Source organism: Emydura macquarii, unplaced genomic scaffold (genome assembly GCF_026122565.2).
Source record: "Emydura macquarii macquarii isolate MOO-44397 ecotype Brisbane River unplaced genomic scaffold, CSIRO-AGI_Emac_v2 contig_1477, whole genome shotgun sequence".
In the NCBI taxonomy this organism is placed as follows: domain Eukaryota; kingdom Metazoa; phylum Chordata; order Testudines; family Chelidae; genus Emydura; species Emydura macquarii.
The window spans coordinates 7632664-7647647 of record NW_027131614.1 but is presented as its reverse complement, the minus strand read 5'-3'; the positions used below and the strand labels follow the sequence as shown (position 1 = coordinate 7647647).

General features: G+C 38.0%; 1 long non-coding RNA gene across 2 annotated transcripts in view; it reads left to right on the top strand.

Annotated features, from left to right (window-relative positions):
• LOC137156807 (uncharacterized) overlaps positions 1-14984 on the top strand; it is a 268742-nt gene that overhangs the window by 105308 nt on the left and 148450 nt on the right. For both annotated transcript variants that reach the window (XR_010920908.1, XR_010920907.1), the window contains exon 3: positions 6084-6170. This is a non-coding gene — a long non-coding RNA (uncharacterized lncRNA). The remainder of the gene's footprint in view (positions 1-6083; positions 6171-14984) is intronic.

Here is a 14984-nt window from a genome sequence, read left to right as displayed (position 1 = left end):
GAGCCAACTGGCCGTTCCTTGATTATTCACACTGGCATAGGAAACAAGCTTCTTGCTGATAATGCTTCTGCTAATTGCTGTCCAGCATAATCTGTAAATCCTGGGAGGGTATGTGTGAAAGGGGAGGTGTGTGGACAAATTGCCTGTTGGCCTTTTGGATTACTGGAGACCATCTGGCTGCATGTTGGTTATTCACTGTGGAATGTTCAATCATCCAGTATTCCATTCAGTGTCTTTAATTCATTCTGGTAACTTGCTACTTCTCTGTCTCATACACTAGCTCACATAAGTGGGATACTATACTAGTAGGGAAAGATAGCATAATGTCATACTTCTGATGTCACTTCCCCCATAAAAGTTTTGCTGTCTGACATCATTGTTATTTTTTTCTCCAGTAGGTGCTGACTATAGACAGCTATTAAATTTGTCTTAATTTAAAGTGAATTGTTTATTTTTAAAGCTTTTTCCTGTAATGTATTGATTAGTGGGGTCCAATTCTCTTCCTGCCATCTCCTATTCTTTCTTGCAGGATATGAGTCATGGTCAAGAGAAGTTACATGTATCCTGCAGGGTGGGGAACAGGCCCCTGATTTCCACTTAACAAGAATTTTGAGGAGAGGTTGATCTGAAATGTTTGTTTCCAAAATTGACTTGGATGCTTCTGAGACAGTAATTCTTGTTTCTTTCTTTTATTTGAAATACTCAGTCCTTTTGATTGACATTGATTCCTGCTGGTGCTGTACTGTACTAAGAGCTTCAGTGGCCCAGCATGAGATTGGATCCATTAGAAATTTTCTCCTCATACCCATGCATCTGCTGGTCCCATTCTCAGAAGCCCCTTTCATTTAGCAGCTGGACCCTGCTCCTCAGATGAGTGCTTCTGAGCACTCAGTAGTCGAGTGATCTTTGATAATATAATCAGCGTATAAAGGCCTGCACTCAAATGCCCTTTTTGAAGAAGCCACAGCCTTATGTTCCATGGAATCTTTGAGTCTCTGTCCCTTATGCAGGGATATGGTGATTAGCTAATCAGTGGGGGGGTTTTAAGTGCTTTGAAGTGAAATAATTTTAAGTGGGACAGGTGTTTTGTCCCCCTGCTTATCAGCTGAGTACATCAGAGTTGTTATTAGGCAAGTATGAAACAACTGCAAGATACTTTGTTAGGATGTGTGCATTAAGAACTGTTTGATTTTATTTATTTATTTATTTATTTTTAACGTACCTAAAATGGCAGAGTCATCATGGACAAGGGAAGTCAAATCCAGATGCTGTAAGGACTGTGTGGATACCCACCAAAATAAAGTGGCAGAACTTCTGTGTTCAAATTGTTGAAATCACTAATTGTCCTCCCTAATTCAGTAAGTTGCATTTCAGATCCACCTAATTGGCTTCTTAGTCAATGTAACTCGGTCACAAATGTCTGCAGAGTCTCATAAACAGGTGTGGTTGTGAGACAGAGGAAAAGATATTTTTCACATCAAAAAGTAGCTAAGTGGAGCTAAGCGTGGAACACACAGATGAAGGTGGGGAGGGCTAGTCATAGATGGCAAGCCACCTGTATGGGTTACTTTGCTTGAAGTCCTGTAAAACTGAGATCCACTGCTATTAAGAGGATCCTAAACTGCTGGGCTGAATGCCTCTCTTACCTACAATATTCTAAAGAAGTTAACTCCAGAACAGGTAACCATGATATTGTTAGTTCTAGATTGGTTCAAGAGACTCTAGTGTCGGCATTTATTCCATTTCATTTACCTCAGAGGAAACGTCAAAATCTTGGAGCCATAGGTGTCAGATCTTGTCTCTATCTGATGGGTGGGGTTAGACGAAGGCAATAGTTGTCAGATTCCTGATGCTTCAGGCTTCTATCCAGATCAGTGTGAGGGAAAGTCTAGGTCAGTGGTCAAGCTGGCAATTGCCCATTTCCTCTGGGCAGTTGTCAAGATTAACCTCAAGGTGCACTCTCCTGTGTTCCTGGAGATTTGAATCAATTTTTAATAGTCTTTTGGAATCCCCATTCTAGTGTTGCAGTTCTGAGATATGTCTCCCCATGAAACCAGTTTTCCCACTAATAATGATAGCAGGACTGCTTTTTTCATCAGTATACAGTGATTATTTTGCTACCTTACTAGTTACCATGGGGTGACTTTTCATTTTCATTTGAATCAATAATCAACTTTGCACATTTTTTGTTGTAACTCTGTTAACAAGAAAGAAAAAGAGCTGCCTAATCTGGACATTATGAGAGTTGTTAGAATGGATCCCAAGTGAATTCTGGATAGCAGAAAGTCAGATCACCTCTTTGTTTTATTTGAGGGCGTTACCAAAAGGGAATGACAGCCTTCAAGGGAACTATTTCTCAGTGGCTGAAAGAGTTCATTAAGCAAGCATGCTTAGTGAAGGGTAAAGAGCTACCAGTGGGAGTGAAGGCACATTCCACCACAGCAATCTCAGTGTCCTAAGCAGAGAAGGCAGATGTCCGTTGTTTAGAATTCTGTGAGGGGGCCATGTGGTCCTTTTTGTGCACATTCATTCAGTGTAACAGTTGGGCTATTCTGCAGGCTGTAATGCATTTGGTAGAAAAGTACTGCATGCTGCCATCTCTGGGTAATCCTATCTATTAAATGGAAGATTACTGCCTCTGAATCCTCCTTCTCTGGACTGGTGTAGGAGGTGTTTGAGAAAGGCAACTTCCAACATTATTGTTAGGTTTCCCTAGTCTACATTGTGTGGAAAGTTTTTAAATATATTACTTTTTCCTTAAACTTCAGAGGATTGCTTCCGTTGGGATTGGCTGCAAATATAAATATGATTACAAAGAATCCTTTTCAGTGGCTTTATATTTCTCATCAGGGCAGGAATAGATTTTATTGAAGATTACATCATTCAGGTTATTTTCGTTTCTGATATTTGCCACATGTATATAAATGTCCAGCTTTATTAGAATCAATTCTCCTTTCACTGAGTGTGTGTCACCTTTTAATGCTAATGGCTATTCAACACGCATATCCAGAAGAGGAGCTAATATTCCAATAAAGGATACAAAACAATAACATTTCTTTTGAGTTTTCTGGTATATTCACCATTTTACTGGAGGGCTAACTTGTGCCACTTCTACCTGCAAACATAGCTTTTGATGGCAAAAGAAAAAATAAATAAATAAAAAAGGAAGTGCACAATAGGAGAGTGTGCAAAATTTAATGAAACTTATGAATTTGTCCCAGGGCAAAATGTAATAAATGTATACTGACATGGTGAATTCTTGTCTGAGAGTTCATTTCTGCTAGGCTGAGAAATATTGCATGCGACCCATGCTGGGAAGGCCTTGTTGATCTCATAGGCTGGTGCTAAGAAAAAACAAAAACAAAAGAAAACCACTTCCTATGGGACTTATTACTCCATTGGGAACATGCTTCCACTGAACCTTATGCCCTACCTTGTTTATCTGGAGTCTCCACAATCCCTGATGGGATTTGAGATAGTGGTTTGCCTGGAATGAAGTTGTACTACAACTCCCAGGAGTCACTAGAGCCTGAATGAATGTTATTTTTAAATCAGAGGTAGAAAAACTATTTTTGTTGTCTGAAATTAAAAGAGAAACCTTGAATTCACGTTTCTTCCTCACTTTCATTAACAATTTTTTTACAGTTGTATTTGAGTGTGTATCATATAATTACTACTTAAATATAATTCTGAGCCCCTTAAATTATTCAGAAATAAGATATAAGGTGACCACCCATCCTGAATTGGGCGGGACAATCCCAAATGCAGAGTTCAAGTCCTGATCCCGGGCTGAATGACTCCAGGATAGCATTTGTCCCAGAGTCCCTGCAATGCCTCTCTGTGCCTGTCTGAGGCACAGAGGTGGCGCTAGCCTCTTCTCAGTGTGTGTGTGGGGGGCGCTGACATCTGCCCGAGGTGGTGTGCCCCAGGGGGCTGGGACATGAGGTGGGGGCTGCTCTTGGGCATCCAGCCTAGGACAGGTGGATGGTCCGGGGATCCCCATAGCAGCCTGAGCTCCCTGGACAGCTGTTACCATGGCCGGGCTCCACCTTCCAGCCTGGCCAGGTGGCAGGGCCTTGCGGGGGGAAGATGAGAGTCAGGGCCGGAGCTTTGGGGGGAAGAAGAAGATCAGGGTGAGACCTTGAGGGGAAGGTAGTCGGGGCCATGGAGGGGGTGGGGCTCTTGTATGTGACTCGCTTTTACTTTTCAAAAGGTAGTCACCCTAGGAAGACAGCAGGACCATTCCCCTCCCTTCTCTGCCCTGAAGTATGTTCAGTGGGCACATTGTGCACTTTATCCCTGAAAGAGTGCTACTTCTTAGGAATCCCTTTCTCTCTTTATTACAATCCAAAAGTATAGGCTGTTTGGAGAAATGGCTGGGTTGAGGGAAATGGTCTGCCTGTTGCTATTGTGCTGAATATTCAGGAGGTGAAAGATGGGAAATATTCAATGAAATGTTTTGTGTGGAAACAAATAAGTACAGCAAAACTTTGGGAGAAGGTCTGTCACACTAAGGATGACATTTTGAGAGGGAGAGACTTTAAATTGCCAGTAACACAGGGCAGGGACATGACTTGAGTCCTCCATGTCCCAGGGTGTACCCTAACGATTCGGCTATAGGCTCAGTGTCTCTCTCTGGCCCAATAAATATATAATTAAAACCATGGGAAGTACTTCTTACAAGAATGACATTTTAAACAATTTGAAAATCTAAACTTCCTTAATACTACTTCAGTATACTATACTATATTATTTTAAAATAGCATTAATGTCCATTAGCAACTCTTTGACCCTTAAGCTGTCCCCATTTCTTCCAGCCAAATTAATATTTTGAAGATATTATGTGGCAGCTTAAATAGTTAAAACATTATTTTTTAAAGCAACCAACATTCCCTGATTCAACCACAAGCCCCCATCTACAACAAAGAGAATATCATGGAGTGGAACTATTTTAAGACAGGATTTTTAATAATGTTGGGACGTTTCTTAACAGCATTATTTAAAAGCTTTTTAAAAAACTGCTCCCCTGCACCTTTGTTCTTTCTGTGCCAGGAAATGTTGTTTCATATTTAATACTATATGTTAAATGTTTCATACGTTTATGACATAAAATACATGTACAATATAGTCAAGGCCCTTTGAATTCTGCTGCACTGAAGAGGAAGCTGCACCCATTTAGCTCCACAAAGCAGTCTGAAAGTTTGCATGGTGAGAAAAACTTCTAAGAAGACATTTGAAACTAAACTTTTCTGTTTGAATTTACATTTTATTTAGCTTTAAAGTGGAGCCACAGCCTAGGTACAATTGGAGAAGTGAAGCTTTCCCCACATTGTCTCTTAAATTGGGTCTAAGGAGGCCATTTCCAGGGATGATTAGTAATTCATGAATGCTAAGGGTTTCTTGCCTTTGCTGAGACTGTGACAAAAGCGGCAATAGTGTGATACCAGTTTCCTAGGAACTGGACTGACACCATCTAGTTTGGGAGCTACCAAACATACCCCAAATGGTAATGACTGCTGACACTGGACCAATCTTCTCAACTGTCGTGTCTTTTTAAATTTGCTTTTATATAGCCATCTTTGCAGTGGTCATCTTGGTAAAAAGTGTCATCATTTGACACACAAGCAGTGTGGGAGTATAGTGTAAGAGAGAATAAATTAGTTTCCATTCTGATTAGTTGGTTTTGCATAAAGAAAAAAAAAAGAGAATCACTGTTACAGTATGTAAATAATAAAATGGTAATCATTAAGACATTATAGAATGAGAGGATCTATGATGATAGGGTTTTTTTAGCATAGTGCCAAAAATTATCTTAATTTTCAGCAAAGAAAGCTAGCTGTCAATATCAGACTCAGAAATACATGTTTTAATTACAATTAATTGTAAATACATTGTGTCATGTGCAACATACACATACTGAGAAATACATCCTCTTATATGAACATTTGGAATACCTGCCTGACCAACATGGGTACAGAATTCCTGTACAATCTCTGAGGCAAAAGTAAGATAATTCTATGGTCAATCTGAGTAAATTCTGCATTAGTAATATTATGTCATTATCTCCTATTCTTTATCCACAGAATCTACTAATGAGTGAAAAATTTCAGGATCCCAAGCTTTTCATAATCCTATGGTCAAAGACCCATTCAGGAATTTAGCTCTTAAAGGTAATATGGAAATACCTTTGTCCATTTCAGGGTTTACTGATGTATGCTTAATAGCAAAGCATTGTTGCTTTTATACTTGTTTGTTCAAGGTGATTGATTGATTTGATTGATTGATAGATAGATAGAAAGGGGAGGGAATTCTTCAATTGATATATTTTTAATTTAAGAGATTTTAAATTGAAAAATGTAAATCATGTTAGAGTGTCTGATAAAATATTGACATGTGCAACTGCAACTTGCTTTTCTCATGAGTATTGTTGCATTCTCGGTTTGGGTTTTCAGGTGAGACAAAATTGCCTTCCCTCACTTTTTCTCTCTTACTTTTTATAAGATATTCTAACATTAAAATACTGATCATTCACGTCACATAAGTTGGTATGTGTCAGAGATGCCCCAGAATGCATTGCCTGTATCTGATCCAAGTGAACGCCAGAATAACAAGATTTCATGACAGCATTTGGGCATGCAGAAACTGCATGATCTTTTTGTACGCTGGAGTGGATTTCAGTAAAGATATGAGATTTGTTGGGAGTTAAGAAGTGAAAGATGAGTCAAAATGATTTCTTCAGTTTTAAAATTAATTGGTTTAGGCTGATCCTTATTTAGTCGGAAACAATTTGTCCATTCCTGTTCATAAGATGGTGCTACAATGATTAGCTCTATCATTATTCACACTTCGAGTTCAAGATTCTCACCCTTGGTATACGACAGCATCTTTTAAGTATTTGTAAAGCACCGTTATGCACATGCAGTGCAAATAACACTAACTGCCCTCCCAAATTCCAAAGAATTGTGTAGTATAATAGGAGAAATATGCTGATTTAAGCTCCATCCTATTTTCCACACATTGTTTTAGTTTTATGTTTACTCTAGTTTTATAATATAAATGCTTTTGTGCACACTCTAGTTAACTTTATTCTCCAAATGCATATCCAACTAATTACCCTGTGTTTAATTCAGATTTAATATTACATGGTTTTTTAATCACTCACCAAGTTGCTTTTAATAATTAAGAAAAATTAAATATATTTCCGAGACACAAAATAATCGGACTACAAAGACACATTGTTTCCTTAGCAATAGTAGAGATTATTTAATTTATTATTAAATTAATGTTGTCTAAATGGTTTTGGAGTGGGTCTCAGCATTAATTAACAGAAAGAGAAGTCAGGAGGTTAAAACATGATTTTTTGGGGGATTTTTCTCTCTCTCTTCTCAAGTCATACATTGGGTGAGGTCCTCGAAGACTTGAGAAGGTCAAAATAGTACCTATCTTTAAAAAGGGGAACAAAGAAGATAGAAGGAATTATAGATCAGTCAGCCTAACTTTGACATCTGGAAAGATACTGGAACAAATTATTAAACAATCAGTTGGTAAGCACCTGGAGGATAATAGGGTTATAAGGAAGAGCCAGAATGAATTTCTTAAGAACAAATTATGCCAAACCAACCTAATTTCCTTCTTTGACAGAGTTACTGGCCTAATGGATGTGAGGGAAGCAGTATATTTTAGTAATTCTTTTTACATAGTTCCATATGACATTCTCAGAAGCAAATTCGGGAGAAGTGGTCTTGAATAAATGACTATAATGTGGGTGCAACACTGGTTGAAAAAACATACTCAGAGTAGTTATCAATGATTTGCTGTGAAACTGGGAGAGTGTATCTAGTGGGGTCCATCAGGGGGTCAGTCCTTTGTCTGTCTGATACTCTTCAATAGTTTAATTAATGACTTGGATAATGAAGTAGAGAGTGTACTTATAAAATTTGCAGATGACATCAAGATGGGAGAGGTGCAAGCACTTTGGAGGACAGGATTAGAATTCAAAATGACCTTTGACAAATTGGAGAATTGATCTGAACTCAACAAGATGAAATTCAATGAAGACAAGTGGAAAGTACTACACTTAAGAATGAAAAATCAGATACACAACCTCAACATGGGGAATAACTGGCTAGGTGTAATACTACTGAAAAGGATCGAGGGGTTATAGTGAAATCATAAATTGGGTATGTGTCAACAATGGGATGCAGTTGTGAAAAAGGCTAATATAACTGTGGGATGTATTAAAAGGATATGGTAGGTAATTGTCCGGCTCTACTCAGCACTGGCGTACTGCAGTGGAGTACTGGAGTGCTCTGGGCATCACACTTTAGGAAAGATGTGAACAAATGGGAGAGTCCAGAGGAGAATAACAAAAATGATCAAAGATTTAGTAAATCTGACCTATGAGGAAAGGTTAAAAGAATTGGACATGTTTAATCTTGAGAAAAGAAGAGTAACAGGGCTTGGGGGACCCGATAACAGTCTTCAAATATGTTAAGGGCTCTTATAAATAGGACTGTGAACAATTGTTCTCTGTATCCTGGTAGGACAAAAAGTAATGGGCTTAATCTGCAGCAAGGGAGATCTAGGTTAGGTATTTGGAAACACTTTCTAACTATAAAGATCGTTAAGATCTGGGATAGACTTCCAAGGGAGGTTATGGAATCCCCATCATTGAAGGTTTTTAAAAACCGATTGGACAAACACCTGTCAGGAACAGTCTAGTTAACATGGTCCTACAGCATAGGAGGCTGGACTGAATGACTTATCAAGGTCACTTCCTGTCCTACGTTTCTATGATTCTATGATCTTAAGTTATATGTTTGCATCTTGTGGACTTTATTTTAAGATGTCTTAAATTACTCTCATTATATTATATGTGTGAATTTTTCAAAACAACCAACTTCGCTGAAAATATTGCACAAATATTAACTGAATCAGATCTTGGAAGAGTGCTAGCATGGCAGCCCTAGAAACATGATGGCCTCTATCCTCAAGTACAGTAAAATCAGTGATAGTACAACATTCCCATATTGTGCTTTAAATTAAAATTTGATAGGTCCACCTCTACAGATGAAAAAATAATTCAATCTTTATCTTTACAATTTTGGACATCTCCACTGAGACTACCTAAAAGGTGCCAGTTATAGTGGCATATATAGGCATAGTTTTACTATGTGAACTTTGAACCAAATTTTTCAAACATGGCTGTCAAAAACTGCAGGAAACCATACTTAGGCTCCCAGATAAGTGGTTTGGGGTTCAGAAGTGCTGTGGATATGCAAGTCAAGTTAAAGTCAGTGGGAGCTACAAGAGCTAAGTGCCACTGAAGTTTTCTTGAAAGGCCACATATTCAACAGTACTCTGACTTATGCATGTTCAAAATTCAAAAGAGGATTTGCATACAAAGATGAATACAGAAAAGGATTTTCACATGCAAAGGTGCAAAATATGTAGCTATGTCTTGCAGAGATTGAAGGCTACCTTGCAATTTAGGCTTAGATATCTCATTTATCAGGCAAAATTGGACAATCAGCTATCTGCACCATTTGTAAGTATTTTATGGTATGTGACAAAGAACGAGGAAGGGACATGGGGATTTATTTTTGTCACTAAAATCAGTCTTCATGTATTAAATCATTTTTATTCACCCATCAAGTTGAAGAACACAAAAGTGATAGGAATGTGTGACTAGTAAATGGAAGCATTTCTTTAGAGGAATAATTTTGGGGAAAAACACAACCTTGCTAGTGGAACATGTAAAACTAATTCTGTTTCTTTTAAAATGTTTTCAGTTTCCTGCATATGATTCCATTGTTATGTCACTTCTGTCACTATGCTCCTATGCAATGTGGTTAACTGATGTTATCTCTCTGCATTTCATTGTTTGTTGTTTGGAATTTATTTCACTGTTCATGCTGCTGTCTGTTTTCTAGCAGTGTATGTTCTCTTTCAAGGAATTCCTTTCCTTGTATTAGATGGACTTGCAAGTCTTCCTGCTTTAAACTACCTAGGCTACGCTTTGGCTTGATGTTGACATTGTTTTTTTCGGTGTCAATTTTCTCTTCAATCTGCTGAGAAATATGAGAGCACAATTTATATTTGAATGTGTAAATAAATGAATATATTCCATAAATGGACTGCATTCTAAATTCTTAGGAAATATGTATACTGTATAGTAGTTTTCTGTAATATTTTTTTATATTCTTTAAATGCACACATTAGGACTTCTGTGACATGTGCAACCATTGAATTGCTGTCTAACATTTATGGGATCTAACCAGTGGGGGGGGGGGAAGGGGGAAAGAAGCTACCTGGTAGGCAGCCCACAGATGCTCCAAGGGCAACTGTGGCCCACATGATTCTGGAGCCAAAGCTAAAGTTTTAGTTTGTAAAGGCTATTTAAAGACTAATTGCCAAAGCAGAAGACAGGGAATGAAATCAGGTCCCTGTGAATGTGAGGAAGCTCTGAAGTATTTTATTTGTGAGAAGTCTCATCCAGATTGTTGCTATTTTCATCCTTCAGAAAAGATTGTAAAATAAACCAAATAAATGCAGTGCATCTGAATCTCCTCTCACTTAACAGTGGAGTAAATCATAAATAGCTGAACACAATGCTTTAACAGAACTAAGGTGAGGGGAAAAATCTTGCATGAGTTCAAATTTCATTGAGATTGATAGATGCGAATTTGCCCTTTAACATAACGAACACAAACCCCTACCGAAGACATGAGGGGTATGTCAACTCTGTGTGGGTGTGGGTTTGGGTATGGGTGTGTGGGTGGACTAAGCCTAAGAGAAACCTAGGGGGAGGTTTTTGAATCAGGGTTACAGGCTGAAAAGAGTGCCCTAAAGAATCTGTTTCCTGCTATTCGATTCCTTCTGCATTCAGAGACACATGTCCTTTGTAAATAAACAAAACTGCATCACAGAAATACCAAACTCTCACTAATTTCTCTTCCTAACTGGAATGACCTACAAGTTCCTGAATTTTTGGGTAGGCACTTGGGTCAAAAAGGGCAACACTATTCTAAAAAGTTTAAATTTCTTAATCAATGATATTTTACTATGCATTTTAGTTTTAAACTACAATTACCTTGTGTGTTTTAATTTGCCTGTGCAATGAGGGCTTGATATTTAAGGACCAGAGCCTCAACTGGTGGTAACGGTCAGAGCTTCATTGAAGGCAATGACATTATACCAATTTACAGCATCTGATTATCTGGCCTAGCTATATATCTCAGTATAGTTTCTGTACATGTAAAATGAAAACTTAGCTTACAAAAGGCATAGCTATATGAGATGAAATGATACTGCTTTTTTTTCCTCCCAGAGATAGCATAAAATTTTGACAAATCACAGATTTACAATAAAGTACACTTGCACCGCCATTGGGAAACAGTCATCTGTACTGTATTTTTTCCAAATCGTATTATGGTAGCGAAGGAAAGTGTTATTGTTTAAAACATTTCCCCTACATTGGTTAAAAAAAAAAAAAAAAGCTTACCACCATTTTTAATATTGAAAATGTATCAAAATTTGAACGGTAGAAAACACAAACATGTTACTGTATTTTTACAAATCTGTACAGAAGCAAGAGTGGCCTTTTGCATTTGTTCACTCTGAGACATTTGGTCATGCGGTATCATTGCTTACCAGTGTCAGAGAAAACATTAGACATGATTAGCTGCAGGTATCCATGCCAGATGATATCCAAGTAAAGTCCTTTTTGTATTTCATCTTATAATTGTATTTGCAAGTTAATGTTTGAAGTGTCAGTCTTTGTAAAATTAGCTCATCTTGTTATGATTTAGAGCTTTGATGTGAGTGAAAGGCTTCAATTGCAATGCATAGTCACATCTGAGAGTAAACTGCATAGACAAAGAGACTTACAAGACTAGTAAATCAAATACTCGGAACTGTCTATGTGGATTATGAGGTAGTATTTGCATAACTTTGAAGTATTTATACTGATGAAATTACAATAATTAAAATCATTGCTGTGTCAATTGCTAGATGCCACAAGGCATAGCAATTACTAGCATGCAAATCAGACTTTGTGTAAGCATTTTAAAGAATAATTACCTTATTTGATTCAGATGTGCCCGAAAGGCATTAAGAATCATTTGAGCTATTTGCCTTCAACAGTTTTTAGGTCTGAAGATAATGTTGTTGTTGTTGTTATTGATGATAATACTTTGGTGTGAGAATACCTTTGTCAGGTTTGGTGTTTAAACTCAACACTGCTCGTAAAAGCTAAATAAAGTTAGGAAGGATTTACCTTATATTAGTTTGTTCTGAATCTCTTTCCACAACCTAGTATTTCACATAAGAGCCAACAAAAGCACCCTGGCCCTTTGTGTTACAGCTTGTCAATTTTATTTAGGGGAGTGGTGTGTAAATTTACTTCTGGGAGCACAGAAATGTATTTATTTATTTTTTTTCTTTTAGAGTTATAAAAGCCTTTGTGTGTTCACCCCATAAATTTAAAATACATAATCCAAATAAATATAGATTATAGAGGACTGCTCAACCCCACCACTTCAGATAAATATTCACCAGCAAATGTAGTGAAAAAAATAAAATAAACCCAAGCCCATCCAACCCACAGGTACTTTCTCCTTCAAAAGTCTAGGATTTGGGGTAAAGATGAGCTCTGCAGTTAACACAAGTGGAAGGATAATAAATCTGGGTGCTGAGGGAACAATCGTAGAGAGTTCATTTGAAACTGGCTTCTCCTGAGAGGACACTGTGCTTAGTAGCAGTCTCCTGTTCTGTTCTAGGTAGACTGATACCACGCTCATCACTGTAATATCTACGGTATTTATAGTGAGAGAGATCTAGCCTGAGCATCACCACAGTTGCTGCAATGTCACCCAGCAAGGGAGGCAACTGCTTAGGTAACCCTTTAGAGTTTTGTAGGTTAATACCAGTATCTTGAATTCCACATGGAAAGTGTATTGGCAGACAGTGAAGATCACAGGTATAATGTGCTGCTGATGTGAATCTCTTCTTAATAGGCAGGCCCCCTCCACATTTGACACTAAGTTCACTTTCCAAGTGATCTCAGTGTGTAGCCCCCATGTAGAGCACATTACAGAACCAGCATTATAAACTTTTGTAATATGCTATTAAAAATAATATAATAGCCAAAGATCGGACATATGTTCACACCTACATGCCTGGGACGTGCCTATATGATGGGTGAAGGTGGGTTATTATGAATTTACTACTTGTATCCTGAATCTTTTGAGAGGAATGGGTGGAACCCTAATTCATAGGAGTGAAATCTCTTCTGCATGAGAAACTCCTGTACACATACAGAATTAATATACATCATCTTTAAAATTGCTATTCTTTTTTTTTTTCTGCCAATAAATGTAAAATTAATTAAAGTACAAGCCACAGATTAACAATTGCCATCTCAGCCAAGAGTAAAAAAATATAGCACTTCCTAAGGAATATCCCTCAGCCTGCCTCTCTTTTCTTTTCTGTTTGATAGTCTTGTTTGCCTCACTGCTCCCACCCCCTGTGTTGTTTCAATTATACCCCTCAACAATTAGTTGTTTGTAGAGTAACAGCACTGCGGGGAAATGAAAAGAAGAAGGGGAAAGACAAGGAGAAGGGAGAGGTACATCTGACATTACGTCAGAAATTTTCACAGGTTTCAGCATGAGAGATCATATTCCACAGCCACAGTTAAAAAGTCCTATCAAATTCTGACATTCCTGATCATCACTGTAAAGGAATTCAATCACTGGTCCAGGTTTGCTAGCCAGATACATCCTCTGTTGTGGGAATCATGCAGGCTAGGATTCCATGGGGCATGCCTAGGATATATGTTGCTTTTCACACTTAACTGTGTCTCTGAAAATCAGCAGTGTGAGCCCATGATTTGGCTAGATGTCAACAAGAGCATATGAACTAAAGGATTGGTCATACCTCTACCTGGAAATTAATTCTCTTTTCTGTTGTTGAACTCCAGTCCGCACGCCAGCCAGCTCTCTTTCCTAGTGCCCTTTGGAGAGGGAGAGATCGTGCCCTACTGTTAGTTCTTAGGGAAGGGGCACCATATGATCTTCCCCCTACCAACACAAAAATCTAGGATCTAGCCTGTAATGTGGAGACTGTTATAAATAAATGTTACTAAGGTCATTACACAAGGTAATTATATACATTAACTTGGACAGACTTTAAGAAGAAAATCTAAATGCATCATGTTGTAAATTTGTAATCAGTCTTAAAGGGACACTATTCAATTCTATATCATCTCTAAATTCATTATATAACTAACTTTGTTACAGTAACAGCTTAAAATCTTAAAGCTGAAATATGGTTTCAAATCAAATTCATCTTTGTCTTCTCTGCCTCTTGCAGCTTGTTCTGAATGCAGCATCACGTTTGCTCACTAGCTTGCTCTGCTGTGATCATATTACGGCTGCCCTGCATTCTTTACATTGGCTGACTATAAAGTGGTGAATTCATTTTAAGAAGTCACCGTTGATTTTTAAAGCACTTAGCAGTGCAGGCCCTGACTGGTTTTGAGGCCTATTCTTTGGGCCTTTGTCTGATGGCCTCTATCTGTGTTCAAACACTGCCCCCTGTTTAATGATCCTGAGATCAACTCTTAAATTAATACTCATTTGGGCCTTTGCTGTGGTGGGACCGAGGCTGTGGACCTCAGTTTCTTCTGAAACCTGTTTAATATAATCTTCCTTAATTTTTTTTTTAAATCTGCAATTTTTTTATTCTAAAGTGGTCTGATTTTATTACTTCTTTCTTCCTACACCACTTTTACCCCTTTTTAAAATCCTTTATTGACTGATTTTAGTTTGCAGTGCTGTGGCCAGGATACTAGAGAGAGAAGGTGGGTGAAGTAATATCATTCCTGTACCAACTTCTGTTGGTCAGAGAGACAAGTACCTTTCCCAGACCTGAAGAAGAGCTCTGTGTGGCTTGAAAGCTTGTCTCTCTCACCAACAGCAGTT